The sequence below is a fragment of the Otolemur garnettii genome, unplaced genomic scaffold (assembly GCF_000181295.1).
Source record: "Otolemur garnettii isolate 467f Iridium unplaced genomic scaffold, OtoGar3 scaffold00136, whole genome shotgun sequence".
NCBI lineage: Eukaryota > Metazoa > Chordata > Mammalia > Primates > Galagidae > Otolemur > Otolemur garnettii.
The window spans coordinates 2,387,491-2,406,198 of NW_003852531.1; the positions used below are offsets into that span (position 1 = coordinate 2,387,491).

An 18,708-nucleotide genomic window follows, 5' to 3' on the forward strand; every position below is an offset into this window, starting at 1 on the left:
AAAAAAAAAAAAAAAAAAAACCCTGCAAGTTATTGGAAGAAAGGCCAGGAAGGAATACTCTACAGAGGCATCAGACCTCTATCCCAGATAAGCTCCGAGCATTTGGAAATAAGAACTGTTATGTGAGAGAATCTAGTAGAATGCATGATGCAATACGAAAAAAAGACTATTGCCTCTTAATTAAAACTGCAGTCTGCTACACACAGCATTCAAATGTGTAATCAAAAACCAGTCACCAATAAAACTTACAAGCGTAACACAGTGAAGCAACTTTCCAGCTGTCTTAATAGGACCCCTGCGTGTAGCAGGCTTTCCCAGGGCAGAAAGCAAATCTTCCCCCTTTGTGTACGGCTTCTGTTTCTTCAGAGGTGCACCATGCATGTCCAATAACAGGGTAAACTCAGGACAACTGGGCAGTGGAGGGGGCACCGCACACAAAACTCCACGAACAGACGCTCAGGGAAGTCTGCCTGACGTCTCCTTTTCCCCTTCCTCCTTATCTAAGCAAAAGTTAAAAGATACATTTTAGTCAATCTGAAAATCATGCTAATTCCCCAGAAACGCAGGGAATGTGGATCGCCATCAGAAAAGAGGAAAGGCAACGCCAGCACTTCTCACTGTCATACCTTGTCAGAATGACCTCTCTGAAAACCTGAGTGATGACAATTCTGCCCTTCCAATTAGCTTTTGATAGAGCACATGCTTCAAAGCAGGCAAAGAATTTTCTGTTTTCTTAGGATTTCCCTGCCCTTTAGTTAGGTTCAGATGAGGACTTTGCAGTATGGGGCCTCATGTGTTCTAGAGCTGTGCTGCCTAGTGGCTAATTCTACATTTTAATTAATTAAACTGAAAAGGTAAAAGTCCTGCTCCTAGGCCTCGCTTGCTGCCTTCCCAGCACCCGAAGCCACACGTGGCCCGGGTGAGGGTACTGGGTCGTGGAGAGCACGCCGGGCAGTGCTCTGCCAGACCTCCTCTTAGAGCTTGCTCTGTGCAACTTCAGACAAGGAAAATGAGCTTGAAGATTGCAAAAGTGGCCTCTCTGATGATTTATGATCTTATACAGAGATGGGCGGTGTGAGCCTGAGCCAGCTTTGCGACTGTGTGCTGAACTCCTGGTGACTCGCCTTAATGAACAGGCTGCCAAACTTCCTCGGCGAGAGGCGCCTGCTCAGACCCAATTCTAGAGGGACCCACTAATGCCGTTCGTGTCTCATTATGAACAGGCTTATTCTGCACAGCACTTGGCTGTCGCCACTGCTCGGCCCTCCGTGCATGGCCCCAGCAAGCCGCTGGTCCAGGGAACAGCAGGACGTTAGGCCTGAGTGGCCGTCTGGCGAACAGGCACTCTGACACTAAGCTGGCACGTGCTGGCCCAGCAGGGGCTGAGCGGAGCGTGACAAATTACTCAAAGAGCTGAGCTAAACTTATGGCTGACAACCACCTGAGCCTTCGGACCGCCATGGCCCGCTGTCAACGCTCAATTCATGGCTCCCCTTTCAGGCCACAGTCTGCTTGTGGGCCTGGGTTAGAGCAGGCACATCCCTCTAAAGACCTGTCATGCTCTGCCTAGTATCACCCTGCTGTTTCCTGAAAGGCCCCATTGCGGCCAACACATCCACATACAGTGCTCGGGACAATGGTGAACAAAGCAGAAATGTGTGTGCATGTTGCTAAATACTCTATGGAAGACCCGTATCTGGAAAGCAGCTTGCTACGTTCATCAAGCTCACAGTCACGGTCACAAAGGGAAGCTATGCACAACACCCATCAAGTGACCCCAGGCAGGAGCCTATCCTTCTCATCCTGAAGACGCCACTCGATTGCTCTAAGTTTGCTCTTGTCAATGCTGAGAGATCTGGGCTCCTAAGAGCAAGTCTAGCACTACACTTATAGGGAGTAATAATCAAATTTTGAGATTCTCTGATTCAATGAATATTTATGGTTTGACTCCTAAGTTAAGGCATAATGGGAGACAGGGGAAACAAAAGGTCCTTCCAGAACTGCACGCAAGAGAAGTGTTCACCTCATGGCAGGTTCCAGTCTCGCGTTCTCCCGTCACACACAGCACACACCCTCCCCTCCCGCTCGCTGCAGTGTTGACAGTGCTAAGCTGGTGTTGCCATGAATGGGGTGAGACCAGATCCTCAAAGGCATGTGAACACCGTGACAAGAGAAACAAACATCACCCCAACTCCGGCAGCATTTAGAAATAGTCAAGAATCTCACAGGTGCCAAAACCCATTTCTTTTAGTGCCCTTAACAAATATAGCCCTGGAATGTTAACAGAATTTATTAGCAGAAGGACTAGTCAAGGCAACCTGGAGCACTGTCATCTGATGTTCTCTGACCTAATAGCCTCAGGGCTGCAATGCTGGCTATTTTCTATAACACAGGCACATATAATTTAGACATCAAAATGCTTGTAAGGTTCTTCTCACGTGTAAGACATCTTAAAATGTGAACTGAGTGACGAAATAATGCCCCTGAGTGGATGGTCAGAGATCTGTGACTGAAAGAGGCAGCTGGTCACAAATCCAATACTCGTGTCAGTATTAGCCACTGACCTTTTGTTCTCTGAAGTCCACTAACAGATGTGAAACTTTTACTTCTTTACTGAATTACTATCTCACTACAAGCCATATACACAGGAAGTGCTTTTCTAATCAGCAATTTTTCTGCTTGGTTACTCAAGGCAGAGAACATTCGAATTACTAACCAGGAACCCATCTTAGTTTCTGGGTATTTCTGAGTTTCTTTAGTGACTCACTCTGTCTACATTTTCACGTAAGAAGTTTTAGTAATTCTTAAGCCAGGTTCAGTGGCACATGCCTACAGTTCCAGCTACTTGGGAGGTTAAGGCAGGAGGATTGCTTGAGCCCAGGACTTTGAGTCCAGACTGGGTGACAGTGAGTCCTGACTCAAAAAATATTAATATTTCTCAATTTGACTAGAAAGACTATATATCTTTACTGGTTACATTTTATCACAAACCACCAAGACAACTTTCTGAGACCCTCTGCTGAATCTGCTTGGGTGTCAAGACCCTGAGAATCCACCCCTGTCCCAACTTTATTCTGATTATTATTTAATGTTTAGAAATGACAGCAACAACATGACAGTCAGAGGAGCTTGCATTTTGGCAGAAGAAAGCCTGGCTCTTTCCTCTCCCAGCTGAGGGACTCAAGGGACTGGAACCTTCAGCTTCAAATTGTCTCGTGTGTAGAGGAGGGCCGCTGACATCTGCTCTGAGGACTGGCAGGAGGATTAAATGGAATCCTAGGCAGGAAGATCTACCCAGGCTCCAAAGCAGAAGCACAGCACAGTCTGTCTGGATCACCAGCTCCCTCCTACTGTGGGCTTACGCGTTCCATTCCAGAAAGAATGTGGTGGAAAGTCAGAGGTGACCCCTGCCTTTGGCTGTGGTGGGCAAACCTCTGTGGTAGAACCTCTTGAGCTGGGAAGGCCTATGGTCCCCACTCACTGACCAGGAAGTGGAAGCTCAAAGAGTTGGAGAGATGTTCTGGCATCCCAGTGACTTACGCGTGGAACTGAGACTGTAACCCAGGTCTTCTACCTTTACTGCTTTCCGCTAATATCCTGACTTCTAGAACATACAGCATTAAGTTCCTGTGAGGCTGGGAGCTAAACCGCACCTGTGACAGCCAACTGTGTTCGACTGTGTAGGCTACAAACAGCACGTGGCAGCCTAAACTTGGGGACATATGCTGAAGCCGTTGTCTGTACCCACAGACCATGCTGATTTCATAAAATAAAGAAAAACAAAAACTATGCCATTTTAATTTCTTTTTGCTTGTTCAAGTTATGTGTTTGCTGACTGCCCTTTAGTGCTTTCAACCTCATACAAAAACTCCATCTTTCGTCAAAGGAAAAAGAGAACTGTTTGGAACAGTGTATATTGCAGATTGCATTTTTTGCAGCTCTTGAAATCCTTGTTGCTGGAACCTTCTGTAAATTTCCCATGAGTGGCCATGACACACAAGGCGGCCCTTGCCATCAACACAAGTGCTCCGCACCTGCCCCTCCGTCTCTTCCTCTGGGCAGGCAGCCTCTCCTCACTGTCATGGTGAGCCAGAGCTTGCCATTCTATTGAGTCTGCACACTCTAGCCCTGACCCCCAGCAGCCACATGCAAAGGTCAGGAAGCCGTGCCTCAGGAGCACCTGGGAGGCTTCAGATACCCACATCCACCCCTCTCAAAAATTCTGGAGCGCCCAGTTTTGGCTGTCGTAGCTTGCTCCATCCCAAGTGCACAAGGACACAGTGACCAACAGGCTACAGTTAACACGTGTGGCCATCTCACCTCAAGACTCCTCCTGTTAGTGTTGTGTGGCTGCTGTAAATGATCACAAAGTGCATAGCTTAACACAGCAGATATTTCCTCTCTCACTGGTCTGGGAGGTCAGACGTCCAAGGCCAAGGTGAGCAGACATGTCTTCCCTGTGGACCAGGGCTGTCCCACCTGCATCCATGGCGACAAGCTGACTTGGTGAGAACTTAGCTGTGGTGTCTGATATCATAAAAAGTATGTATGGACCTGGAACTTTTCTTTTGGCTAATCAGCTTTCCTTAGTGGTTATTTAATATGTGGCCCAAGACAACGCCTCTTCTACCAATGTGTGGCAGAGGAATAAAAAAGCCTGGATCCCAGAAGGTCTGGGGAGATTCATCCTGCTTCCCCCAGGCCCAGGAGGCTCCTGCTTTCCTGGCTTGGGCTGTCAGCTGACCTGCCTCCCTGGCTGCACTGACTCTCCCTCTTCTGTCTACCATCACTGTACTGTAGGAGCCCTGCCCGACGATTTACTGCCCATCTGGATAACCCAGGACAACGAGACCTTCAACTTACTTAACATCTGCACATATTTTTTATCCAAATAAGTTAATATTCACAGGTCCAGGGACTAGGACATGAACATATCTTTTGCAGGGCCACTGTCTAACCCAGTAAACTCCTTGAGGGCACTAGATGAGCTGGGTCCATCCTTACGTCACTCACACTTCTTGGACCAGCACCTACACAGTGTCTCTACTGAGGGGATAAATGAATGCCCGGGACTGTGTCCACTGCTTTGGGATACACCTCTTCTAGATATATTCTAGGCAAAGGCAACTTGGAAGGAGGTTAGAGAGTGTTCAGTTTGAAGTAAAGGGCTACCTAGATAAAAAAAAAAATGAGGGACATAAAACTTTTAGAAGAGTGTTCAGGGCAAACTCTTCATGACCGTGGGGTATGGAAAGATTCATTATTAAACAAGACACCAAAAACAGGAACAAGAAGGGAGAAGACCGGCACATCTGAGCACAGTCAGATCAAAGCTCTCATTCCCCACAGTGCCACAAAGATGCAAGGCGCCGAGGGGGAGGAGGCGTCAGCAACGCACAGCTGACAGAGGGCTGGTGTCCTGAAGAGGAAAAGGACCCCTAACAAATCTGTCAGAAGAAGACAAATGATCCACCAGGAAAATGCTCAAATACACAAGCACGTCCAGAAGATAAACTATGAATGGCTATTAAGATGCTCAACACCACTAATAATTAGGGATTATTAGAATCACACAATATACACCAGGTTGGCAAAACATAAAATGTGTATAATGCAAAATGTCAGAGAGGGTGTGGGTCATGGGAAGGCTGAGACTGGGAGACTGCTGGGGAGGACGGCAACGTGACATTATCATCTAGGGAAGGGCAGGAGCCTGTGCTGCACAGACAGCAATTCCATTCCTGGGCACGTGAGCTCTGCACATGTTTGTTCATTCAAGAATGTTTGCAACATTCTGTAGACAATAGCAAAAAGAGGAGGAGGAAGAAGCTGTTTCTAACTTGCACTGAGACTGCGACAGCACAGCGGGCTGCCAGACAGCAGGGAAGGGAATGGCTCTGGGGGGTGTTAATACTAGGGGGTGACACTCCAGATAGGGCTCACGGCAAAAGCAAACCACTGAAGAACGCACTCAGTGCAGGGCCACTAATGCACATCTGTAAAACACGCAAAGTGGAAGGTGGGCCTGTTCACCATGCAGAGAAGGGATTCAGGTGTCCCCAAGGTCACCTCTGTGTGCTGGCAGTGGACAGCACAGACACAGGTTTTAGTATTCTTTAGACCTTATGTAAATAATATATGCTTCCTAGAATGTACAAAATATTTCATAATAAGAATAAGCAACCTGGGGTGGTGCCTGTGGCTCAGTGAGTAGGGCGCTGGGACCATATACTGAGGGTGGCAGGTTTGAACCTGGCCCCGGCCAAACTGCAACAAAAAAACATCCAGGCGTTGTGGCGGGCACCTGTAGTCCCAGCTACTTTGGAGGCTGAGGCAAGAGACTCGCTTAAGCCCAAGAGCTGGAGATTGCTGTGAGCTGTGATGCTACAGCACTCTACCAAGGGCAACAGAGAGTGAGACTCTGACTTAAAAAAAATAAGCAACCTACTGAGAGGGGATCAAGCACTTATCTAACGAATCTTTTTCTCAGCTTTGGAAGAACAAAGTGAGCTTCTGTAGGTCAAAGGTTGATATCAAAGGTCTGTGTGGTTGTTAAAACCACAGATTTAAAAGAAAAGCCCACTTGGCTCAGACGCAGAGGTAACAGAAAAGAGACAGTGCTATTTTTAGGTCCTTAGTTCCAGAAATAGACCAGAAAGAACTCAAAATTTTCAGAAAGTCACAGGAACTATGGACAGAAGGGATTTAAAGAGCTTAAGCCAGACGTGGACAGCACACCCATGGTGGGAATGCCGCTGTTCTCTAGCGCGCTCCATTCCATTCCACTTTGGTTAGAATTACTATGCATTAAGAAGGACAAAATTCTTAATGAGCGGTGCCTGTGGCTCAAAGGAGTAGGGTGCTGGTCTGATATGCTGGAGGTGGTGGGTTCAAACCCAGCGTCGGCCAAAAACTGCCAAAAAAAAAAAAAATGACAAAATGGGCTATATTTGAGAATGGTCAAATACAGGGGCTTCTGTGTATGATTTCTGGACATTGCCCTAGTGTGCTTTGCTCAAAAAGCTTGGGCTCACGTGACTCTGCCATTTTCAAAAAGCAAATCCAAGGCGGTGCCTGTGGCTTAAACGGGTAGGGAGCTGGCCCCATATGCCAAAGGTAGTTAGGTTCAAACCCAGCCCCGGCCAAAAACTGCAAAAAAAAAAAAAAAAAGGGCAAATGATTTCAATAGACACTTATCCAAAAAAGATACATAAATGGACAGTAAACATAATAAAACACATTCAACATCGCTGGTCATTAGGGAAATGGAAATCAAAGCCACAGTAAGGCACTACTTCATGAGTACTCGGATGGTAACCAACAGGGCCACGGATACCAAGCGTAGCTGGGAGGAATGTAAATTGGTGTCATGCGGTGCAGCCACTGCAGGAAGGAGTTCAGCAGTTCCTCAAGAAGTTAACACACAACCCAGCAGTCCTACTCCTAGGTATATACCTAAGAGAAGAACTGGAAATACATGTTCACCCAAAAGCTTGTGCACAAATGTTCACACCAGCATTATTCATAATAGCTAAAAACTGATGGTGGGAAAACAGCTGATGATGGGAAAACAAAATGTGATGTGTACACGCAGCAGGGCTTTCCTGAGCGCCTGGCTCAGGATGCTCACCACTGCGAGGGAGGAGCAGTCAGGAGAACCCAGGATCATGGTTGTTTGGGTGAAGGCCCAGCAGCAGCCTCAGCTCCCACGGCTTCTGTGCCCTGAACACTTTCCCTGTACCTGTCCCCCAGAGGAACAATCTACAGGTGGGTTCAGCTGGTGTTTAATACTCTAAATGAACGGATGAAATTCCATAATTATCAAGACAGGAACAAATGCCAGTTACATCCTTAAGCACAAAGATTTTGTTTGTCTTTTGATGTAATGCAAATTTAAATTCTAGTACTATTTAAAGACCCCAAATAAATGAATCATTCAAAGTAAATGTCACAGCCTGGAAATGGATAAAGAGGATGACTTTACTGAACAATGTAACCAAATAAAATGGATGTTTTGGAAAAGGAAATTAAACACATGGAGGTATAAAATATTAGATTGGGTTTCAGGCCCTAATGGTACACTCCTGAAGGGGTACGGTGCACCACTGCTCAAAACGAAGAAAGATCCATTTAACCGAGTTTAAGAATAATTTTGAGGAAATGGTAAGAACAAATGAAAATGGAGAAAAATAGATTTTCCTCAGGCTATTGAATTATAGACTTTTGGAGAAGGTCTGTTCTCATACTCCCATGACCTTCCGGCACAGGGAGCTGAAGGTCTCTCTCTGAGAATCTGAGACTCCAAGGGCGCAATGCATTTGGTCCCTACTTTTATTAGAATGTTGGAACCAGTTCTTCCCAGGGGACTGATCTGTAAAGGAGCCCGTCCTTCATTATGCACTTCCCATTTCCATTTCTTCAATCCTCGCCTTCTGTAAACCACCGAGTGAAAGAATGCCCATGACAATGTCACCCACAGTCTCATATCAGGAAAAAGGTAAGTGACAAGAAAGTTAGTCATTCGGCCTATGTCAAGTCTAGGGAAAGGGCCGTCAAACTGAGTGAGAAAAGATTCAACAGGCTACTTTCCTGATGAAAGGGACAGGGAGGGTGGCAAATCAGAACAAACAACAGGGACCTTACAGTTCCCCCATGCTTCCTTGGAACTTGACTTCTGGGAGGGGGGGTCAGCATCCTGTGAATTATTTCTTTTTCATGGGGTTTCTCATCCTAAAGACATGGTATGGTACAAGCTAAAACGTGTGCTCCCAACTAATGTGATCCATTTTATTAAATGCAAAAATAAAAAAAAAGTCAGCAATGGTCATTTCTATACCTACACAGTGACAACTAAATGGGAAATAATTAGAAATGCACAACGTCTGGAAATATCTTGAGTACTGTTTGTGGCAAAATATAAAAAGAGCAATACACACAGATTTTAAACTGGCTTTATCATTATTGGCCTGTAAGAGAAAAACATTACTAAATAAAATACATTACAGGTATTATTTAGTGCAACATAATTTGAATTGAATTAGCCAATATTTACTCTTCAACCACATTGATTTTGAAGGTAAAGGAACTTCCATTGGCTTACAGATTAGTTTAAAAACTAATCTGATTAGAACTAGATTGATTCTAAAATTTTAAAATAAAATAGAATCATGATGATACATGATAGACAATAAGAAAACATAACTGACAAGTACCAAAAAAATCTGTTATCACCACTTGGAATATTTTCAACTGTTATCTATAAGCAATGTTTTGGTCCTGCATGAAGTCAGACTGGGTTTAAGCATGGCAGAATTAAATTTTTTAGTCCACAGTATTTGTACCAATACTCTGTACAGATTTTCTTGATTTTTCATTTCTGAAAGTAATTTTGGAGAAATATTTCCTTCTCATAATATTTACAGTTTGATCTGTATTGACGTTTTTCTGTGCATTTAAAAATAACAAATATCACTATATCTGGAAGCAGAAAACAGTATTTCTGTAAAATAACTAAGAGGCTTAACGGATCTGAGTTTTCCAGGAAGATATTCATCTCATATCAAGTTATCAGATGTCAAGAAGAAACTCCAAGAAAAGTTAGGGGTTTACCAAATGAAAGTGACCTCGGAAACGAGGAAGAAACTCATATGAAGGTTGCTAAGTGGCCTTCCTGGCCTCCTTCAGGCTGCGGGAGTAGGATGCGAGTCCCCGTGCACCTGGTGAAAAACGTCACTGCTGACCCACACCTGAAACTCAGCACGCCCCAGACTCAGCAGAGCAAAAACAATAATGCCACAATTACAAGAGCTGACGGGAAACTTGGGGGATTTCTAATAACACGAAGCTCCTCCACGATCAGAAGCAGCACAACTATGTTTTCTACTTAATGTTAAGGCAACCGATTTCTGGCTTTACGTGATGTAACTGGCTTGCTGAGGTGGGAGCTCCCCTGGGCGGAGCTGAGCTATCAGGCTGAACAGCACGAGCCTGTCTCAGTGCGCATGGCCAGCCCAGCCTCGGGCCTGAGACCTGTGGAAACAGAAAGGGCCCAAGGAGCATGGAGAACACTCACTTCAGTACTGTCAGGGCTGGGAAAGGGGAAGCAGGAAGGCAAAAGTACTTCTTTCACGCCTTTCTTCCCCCAAGCGAAGCGCTTTTTATTTTACTTACTTATTTTTCCTCTTTTTAAATTTACTTGTTTCAAATTAATATGAAGATAGATGATGAAGTCACAGTGTTCGTATTTGTTAGGTAAGGTCCCTCTCATAGTTGTGTCCCGCACCCAGGATGACACGTACCCTTAGGTGGGAGCACACCAGCCCCCGCCCCCAGCTTCTGGTTCCCCCTCCCCTCTCCCAACTTGAATGGAATTGAGTTTTTCTGCTTATATGGGTGTGCATTAGTCTGTCTACTGGCTTCACATAGTACTGAGCACATCGGATACTTGCCTTTCCATTCTTGTGATACTTTACTAAGAAGAATGTGTTTCAACTCTATCTAGGTTAAAATAAAAGCTATAAAGTCTCCACCTTCTTGTTAAGGCTGAATAGCACTCCATGGTGTACTTGTACCCCAGTTTATCAACCCACTCCTGGGTGGATGGGCACAGAGATTGCTTCCATCTTTCACTCCTTTTACCTCTGTCTCGGCATTTGGTTCAGTGTCAGGTAAAATAAAATATGACCAGGAAGTATATGCGAGTGACTTCAACACTGTGGTGTGAAATGTCGAATTCCCAGGGGCTGCTGGAATGACTCAGTCTGATTTCACAGGAATGCGACTCAAAAGCATTGTTCTACACCCTCTGCTAATCTTGGTTCTAGGCCGTGCAAAGAAAAAATACGCATACAGATCTGTGAGAGATAATTTATCTTGGTGAAGGTCTTGCCGTCTGCATGGAACAGAGACACCACTTGTTTCCAACAAGTTCCCAGCTCAAGTGCACTGGGGGCTGAGGACCCCACAAAATGGCCATGTGTTCCCATGACATCCCTGCTTAGTGGTGAGGAAAGGAAACTCTCCTGCACAACACCAGAAGATGCGAGGATCAGTAGGGCGTGGTGTGATAATCAGCAGCACACCGGGAACAGGATGCCTGTTTGCCAAGGACTCCAAAGAGAAAGTCCCTGCTCCGACAGCCCCTCAGGTGTGGCGTCTGTGGCAGAGGAACCAGCCGGGGGCGCCTCTGCTGATGCCGTGTCAGCCCAGGGTTTTACTGAGATAGTGATACCGACTAAGACAAGCGAAAGCTGCTTTACGGGCTCTCTCTCATTTAACCCTCACAACCACCTGCCACGCTGTGTGCGATTATGATCTGTTATAGAGAAGGACATGAAGGAGGGAAGGACAGGTGTTTTACTCTGGGTCCCTAAGACAGTGCCAGTAGCCTGACTTGAGAGCCCCAGCCAAGGTCAGAATTCTCCCCTAAGAGAAAAGAACAGTGACACCACAACTAGCAGAAGGCCCAGCTGCAGTGTTTTTACAGAACTCTGAGGAGGAAATGGAAGCCCTTCTCCCACCTCTCCAATTTGGACTATTATCCAACAACTTCAGAAGAAAGAAAACACACTACAGGAAGTAGTATAGTACTCTTCCTGTAAGTTAAATAAACCTCAATGCTTGTATCTCAAGTAAGTGTTTTTGGTCCTGCCATGCCCGTGAGAGCCATCGCTGGGGTTAGAGCAGAGAGGGGAGTGATGCTTTCACTGATCCCATCAGTGTGTGGTCTGCAGGGCGGGGCTCCCGCAGCACAGCACCCAGGCCCTTCATCCTGCACTTGCTGGTGTAGATGCCGCTTTCTGTCACGTGCCTTTTATTAGGACTCTCCAAGCCTGGCTGGACCAGGTGCTGGTGGCCTCCTACACCTCAGGCCTGGCACCCAGTTTCTGGTAGTGGACAGGGTAGGCGTGCACGTCCTTCGTGGCCTCCAGCACTCTGGACATTGTTATCATGCTCCCGTGGGGCGCGCTGGCGTTCAATTAGATGTCTAATAGTGTCACACCAACGGCCCCACAAGAAAGCAATTTTCTGTGAGTTATGATTAAATTTGGCCCATGATGGACTGTGGGAGGGAAGAAAAGGAACTTTAGGGGAAGAGTCTTCTTTTGTTCTTGCAGAAGATACATCCTCAGGGGCAGAGGAGATATTCGGCCTGAGCCTGACATTTAAACAACAGAGTCAACATTTCTGATATATTTCAGTAGGTTCCTCTGAACATCTAAACATTTTCAAGTTTTAAGAGTAAGGCAGAAAGGAAATAAGGTAATAGGCTGTCCCAGGAGGAACAAAGATCTCTCGTCTTAACATAGGCTTTAAAAAGAAAATTCAGGGCTTGGCGCCTATAGCTCAACCGGCTAAGGCACCAGCCACGTACACCTAAGGTGGCGGGTTCGAATCCCCAGCCCGGACCCACCAAACAACAATGATGGCTGCAACAAAAAAATAGCCGGGCGTTGTGACGGGCGCCTGTAGTCCCAGCTACTTGGGAGGCGGAGGCAGGAGACTCGCTTGAGCCCAGGAGTTGGAGGTTGCTGTGAGCGTGATGCCACGGCACTCTACCCAGGGGGACAGCTTGAGGCTCTGTCTCAAAAAAAAAAAAAAAGAAAAAGAAAAAAGAAAATTCAGGATAAAAAATGATAGATGCTTCTATTTTGATTTTATGTCTTTATATTCTGGGATTATTCTCCTTCATACTTTCATGAAAACTGTCTGCTTTTTTATTTCATATACAGCATGTCCGAGATCCCATCCATTCTGTCTAAAATACACACGTAAAACACCCAAGTAACAGAAACAACCTTGAACGGTGCTGAAGATAAAATTCCCAACTCACACAATTCTTTGGGACTTTCCACGTTTAAGCCTCTTAGAGTCACTCGGTATCATCTTCGTGACTAAAAATATAACTGGAGTATTACTTAAAATTATAATCAAATCATTCTCTGGCAAATTAAGACACTTATTCTTGGAAAAATAGCCAAATTGAATTAGGTACGTTTTTTCTTGATAGATCAAAAGCAGCTCCATTAAATCAGCAGTTTCATATTAACGGCATGAGACATGGCCTGGATGAGAAAAATGTCTTTTGGAGCCATTTTGTATTTTATTTAAAGAGAGATAGAAAAGTTCCTCACAAATTCGTATTCGAAGCAGCTTTGCACTGCAGATCTCGAGGCCCAGAGGCCAGACGTGGTCCCTCTGTGGTAGGACCGTTCATATCACACAGCTCAGGCCCATTCTTTGTGGCCTCCTTATTTCTTCACATTATTGTGCCTAGTACCCACCCGTCTAACCACCCCCCATCTACCCACCCATCCATCCATCTGATATTCACTAAGTGCCTCCTACATATTCATTATTCCTCCTCAATCACCTAAACCTTGGCTACTACAAAACTTATCCCTTGTACTGAGTGTTATAACATTTTGGAAGAGTCTAAAACACATCATCGAGGCATTACATTACAATTACCCTGAGTCCTACTGTGGCAATATCGCACTTAGAATAAAAGACATAATCTTTATAAGATAAAAACAACCTACCCTGGCTGGCATGATGCTCTGCCACCTCTGAAGCCCTTTTGTAGCTGTGCACCCATTGGATCCCCCTGGAAGCCTCAGACCACAGAAGATAAAGCAGAGACAGTTTGCAGAAATGATCCTCCGAGACCACCCAGCTAGTGATAAGCGGGGCTCAAACCGGAGCCCAGGCCAACCTGTTCCAAACCTGGCTTCTTTCTGCTCCATATGCTGTCTCAGTGTAATCTTTCCAATTTACTTCAGTTAAGAAGTTTGCAACGTTCGATGCTAAGTTAACCCACAAACACTGTGGTTTGATGTGAACAGGAAGAATGAGAACAGACAGATCAGACCCTTCCTTCTCTCTTCAGAACCAAGAGTAGCACAAAACAAACTGTCAATTTTTATGGCTAATCTGGCATAAATGGTTGACTTCTTGGCTAAATTTTTATCCATGTAACTGTCATAAGCCAGAATTTAGAGTAATGAATACATGAATTCAATTTTTCCTTTCTGTAGCAGGCTTTGGGAAGTCATATGAACTCATCAAAGCAAAAATTGTCTTACTGTGTTTATTTCTGGTCATATTTTGAGGAAAATAAGTATAAAATTCTGAAGTTTTATTACTTAATTATTCTGAAAGGACCTTTTTGACAAGGATGCTTTAGCACCAGCAGATGTGGATCATGAAGGCAGACATGCTGTAATACTGGAGAAAAACAGCTTCTTGTGGAGATCATTTGGCTTTTACACCACAATCAAAACACTCAGAGGGAATAAGAATGGACTGTCATTCTTCAGCTGCTATCTTCCAAGGGTAATAAAGCTTCTAGTAAATTCTTATTTTTAATTATCTGCCTCTAATTAACAAACCCTGAAAAGGGTCGAATCAGCTGTAAAATGACCCTGAGCAAAGGAAGCAGCAGAAGCTCAGGCCACTGTTCCCTCTGTCATCAGCCCCATTTATGTCAAGGCCCAAGTCCAGATGCAGCCCCACAAGTGCTGCCCTGTGGCCTTAGGCAAGAAGCCTGCCCGGCAAACCCTCCACCCTCTCACCTGTGAAAGGAGGCTCAGGGCAGAGGTGCAGACCACGTTGCAATGAGGGGAATGATGCCATGTGTGGCTGAGGGTGAGCAGAGAAGTAGTTACTGGGCCTGTGGCATCCCGTTCAGCCACTGGAGCCTAACAGGGAGCAGTCAGCAAAGGAGAGTCATGGGGTACAGAGGCTGGCCCCTGGGGTGGAGGGCACAGGATGAGCTGGGACCTGATGGCTTCTCAATCACTGACTGCCCGGCACCTGGGCACATCATTTCCTTGTCCCATGGCCAGAACGCTCCTTCAACAGGTAGAGAAGTATTTCAGGGAAAATGTTTTATCAATTATGAATTAAAAACTGAACCAGGGACCAGGGACCTGAGTACCTACAGCAGATTTTGAAGCTAGTCAAGCTGGTGATCTTGTAGAGTGGCCTTTCTGACTGTTCTCATCTACCCTGATGACTATCAGAAGTGTTGCTTTAGGAATTTCCTTCGTATTTCTCTCCTGCTGTTACCTTCCAGACTAGCCTACTCCTGTATGTTCATCATAGGGAGGCGGCCTCACTCGCTTATGCAGCATTATACATGTGCATCACGGGGGATATCTGGTCTCAACATACATTCTATGGGGACCCCAAGAGTCAGGCAGAGCAGTGAACATAAGAACATTTTTAACACCTGCACAGTATATTCTCGGTTGGGTAACTGTTTCTAAGTTCATGAAGAACACTAAGACCTATAGCTCATGGTCCTTCCCTCCCCTGGCATACCGCTGACGTGGCAGGACAGACTCGCAGGATGCTCTTCCCAGGGTTTCTTGGTCGCGTGAATGACAAGTGCTAGCAGAGAAGGGAGCTGGCCACGTGCTTTGGTGTGGTTTGGGGGTCTAGTTCTACTGACGCGTGGCACTGAGTCAGAGGATTCTACATAAAGCAGCAGAAAAACGTCCTGGGGCATTCCCTAGAAGCCAGGTCCAAAGAAGGGAGGAAACAGGGCTCCTAAGAAGTGGGACTGGGAGGCCAGGAGCCTAGACTGGCACTGACATTAAGGAAGAATGGAGGCTCCTGTAGGGACCCCAGGCTGACAGTGCAGGAGGGGAGTCTGGCATCCATGCCTCGGGGCAACAGAGCCCCCCGGAACTGTACAGGAAGTCCTGGAAGCTGCCTGGGCACAGCCTCTGGGCAGGCGGATAGGACCCCACAAGTAGAGAACATTCCGCAGACAGGTCTCACAGACAGTGCACAAGAACAAGGAAACTACCATACATAGCAACTGTAATAAATTACTCTAAAATTATCCTTGAGATGAGGGGATAAATTTTGTAAAAATTTCGGGCATGATGTGACTATAAATAGTATTTTATATTTCAAAACAGCTGAACGAGATTTTAAGTATTCTTGTCACAAAGAACTGTTTACTTGCCAGATGCAGTGATTAGCCTGATTTAATCATTTCACAATGTATGTATGGGGCCTACATACATAGAATGGAGCTCACTGTACTCCATAATATATACAACTATTATTCGACAACTTTCTTTCATAAATGTCACATATAGACAACACATATATCTCCCTGAGCAGAAGTAATTTCTAATATAAGTCTGTGTCCTGGAGTTTTCCTTTATACACAGCTTAAATAGGGACTATCTTTAATCAAAAATATTTACCACTATTGCTTGCTCAGATTTAATAAGAGAGACATGGGCTGCACGACCTCTAACATTGAAATAATCTTTTTTTTTTTTAGAAGACAGAATCTTACTCTGTTGCCCAGGCTAGAGTGCAGTGGCATCATAGTTCATAGCAACCTCAAACGCCCGGGTTGAAACAATCCTCCTGTCTCAGCCTCCTATGTAGCCGGGACTACAGGTGCCAGCTATAACACCAAGCTACTTTTTTCTATTTATAGAGATGGGGTCTCCCTCTTGCTCAGGCTATTCTCAAATTCCTAAGCTCAAGGGGTCCACCCACCTCGGCCTCCCAGAGTATAAGGATTACAAGCGTGTGCCACCGTGCCCAGCCAAATCGTATGTCTTTTTAAAAAGCTGTTCTCAACATAAATTCTCAGGCTGTGAAAAGGAAGCCAAGCTGGTGACTGTTTTCACTGGCAGGACTCAGCCTGATAGCAAGTGTTCCTCTCCCCTGATGACCTGAGCACTACAGAGTAAAACGCCTGGGTTGATTTTCTATGGAGACAGATCCCAGAATGTGTTTTTGTTTTGTTTTTTTTTCAGAGACAAGAGTCTCATTTTATTGCCCTCAGTACAGTCCTGTGGTGTTACAGCTCACAGCAACCGCCAACTCCTGGGGCATAGGTGATTCTCCTGCCTCAGCCTCCTGAGCAGCATATAGGCACCTGTCACAATGCCCGGCTATTTTTTGTTGCAGTTTGGCCGGGGCCAGGTTTGAACCCACCACTCTCGGTATATGGGGCCAGCGCCCTACTCACTGAGCCACAGGCGCCACCAGGCCCCAGAATGTCTTATTGGATCCATTGATGAGAACTGCCAGGGAGCGCCTTTGGTCATTATAGTTATAACAGGGGGAAAGGTCAGAGGTTCCCAGCACCAATCTTATTAAAGTATATACTTATTTTAGTAAGTTACCTAATGAGCTTTTGAACATTTTGGAGGCCAAATTAAAGGCAACTACTTGAACTTTTAAGTCACCTGATAATGCCATCTAATTCCCCCAAATCAGAGAAAACTAAAAGTAAAGGCCACAGCAGGTCCTTAGAAAACTTTTATTCGAAGTTAATGATTTAAGAGAGATTAAATAGCACACTAATTCCACATTGAGAAAATAGGTTCCATCTCATTGTACGTACAAGCAAAGGCAAAAAATTATTATTTTTTTTAGGATGATTTATTTTGAAAGAACAAATTCTTTCTTTCTTTCTTTTTTTGTTGCAGGTTTGCTGTGGCTGGGTTCGAATCCGCCTCCCTCATGTACGGGGCCGGCACCCTACTCAGTGAGCCACAGGCATCGCCCTGAAAGAAGAAATTCTAATCTATCTTAAAATAGCCTTGTCTCTGCTGTGCAGTGCTGGGGCTCAGTCTGGCAGCACACATCTGTTTGCTGGTGAGTCCCAAGCATCCCCCAAGTTAATACTGACCATTCTAAACAGCCTATATTCTAAGGAAGATCACGAAAATTTAGTGACAATTGTTCAGTCATTTAACTTCATGCCGACAAACATCTAGCAACACTTCTATCCATCTGTCCATTTAGACATCACTACCAACCCTATTATGAGCGAATCAATCATGCACCCAGATGATGTCACATAATTCTCAAAAAATCCTGTGAAGAAGACATTGCTAATCTTGCTTTATAGCCAAAGAAACTGCTCACTTTATAGCTGAAGAAATGGAGGCTCTGAGAAGTTAAGATTAAGTCAAAAGCAAACTAACACTGGCAATTTCATACGGTTTCATCTAATAATTTACACAGAGCCCCAGAAGGAGTGTGAGGGGTGGACAGCACTCTTCCCACAAAATTTTTTTAGAGGTGGAAGAAAGTCGCAGGAATACCTCACTCAGAGGGGTGGGAGGGTGGGGCTGGGGTTGCTGGGCAGGCTCAGAAGATCCCCAGGCGGCAGCCAGGCTTCGGGAACTCTGGAGGAAGCCCTTTGTTGCAAGCGATAAACACAAAGTCAACTCAGAAAGGTACTGTCTTAGGACTTTTCTGTACAAGTTGCACCAACAGTTTAGACTTATCTCACAGGAGGAAATATTTCTCAGATGAGGTCTAACAAATGTAAATATTCATGAACAAATGCACTCAGGACATTTAAAGCAAGCTCTTGCTAATTAATTTCATAATTAACGTGCTCTCTATTAAATCTGGTCAGCCTCCTGAATCCAAGGGGGGACGGAGACAAAGTCACCTGAAAAATTAAACAGCCTGGATATCTCTTTGAAAATAAAGACAATGTTCGTGAAGAACTAGGACTGAGGCCTTTCTCTGCTTTACCATGTAAGAGATAAGGCCACAGTACTTCAAAACACAGGAAAAACCCTGAAGTCAGGGAGGTGCTGACATGTATCAGAACAGAGGGAGATCAAGTCAGAAATAAAACCTGTAAACAAAAGGACACTTAATAAAATGTAAACCAAAATTTTGACAGTGTTCTTTCTTTTTTTTTTTTTT

At 45.1% G+C, this 18,708-nt stretch overlaps 1 protein-coding gene across 1 annotated transcript in view; it reads right to left on the reverse strand.

Annotated features, from left to right (window-relative positions):
• Positions 1 to 18,708, reverse strand: part of RALGAPA2 (Ral GTPase activating protein catalytic alpha subunit 2) — a 374,339-nt gene that overhangs the window by 35,812 nt on the left and 319,819 nt on the right. The window lies entirely within an intron of this gene.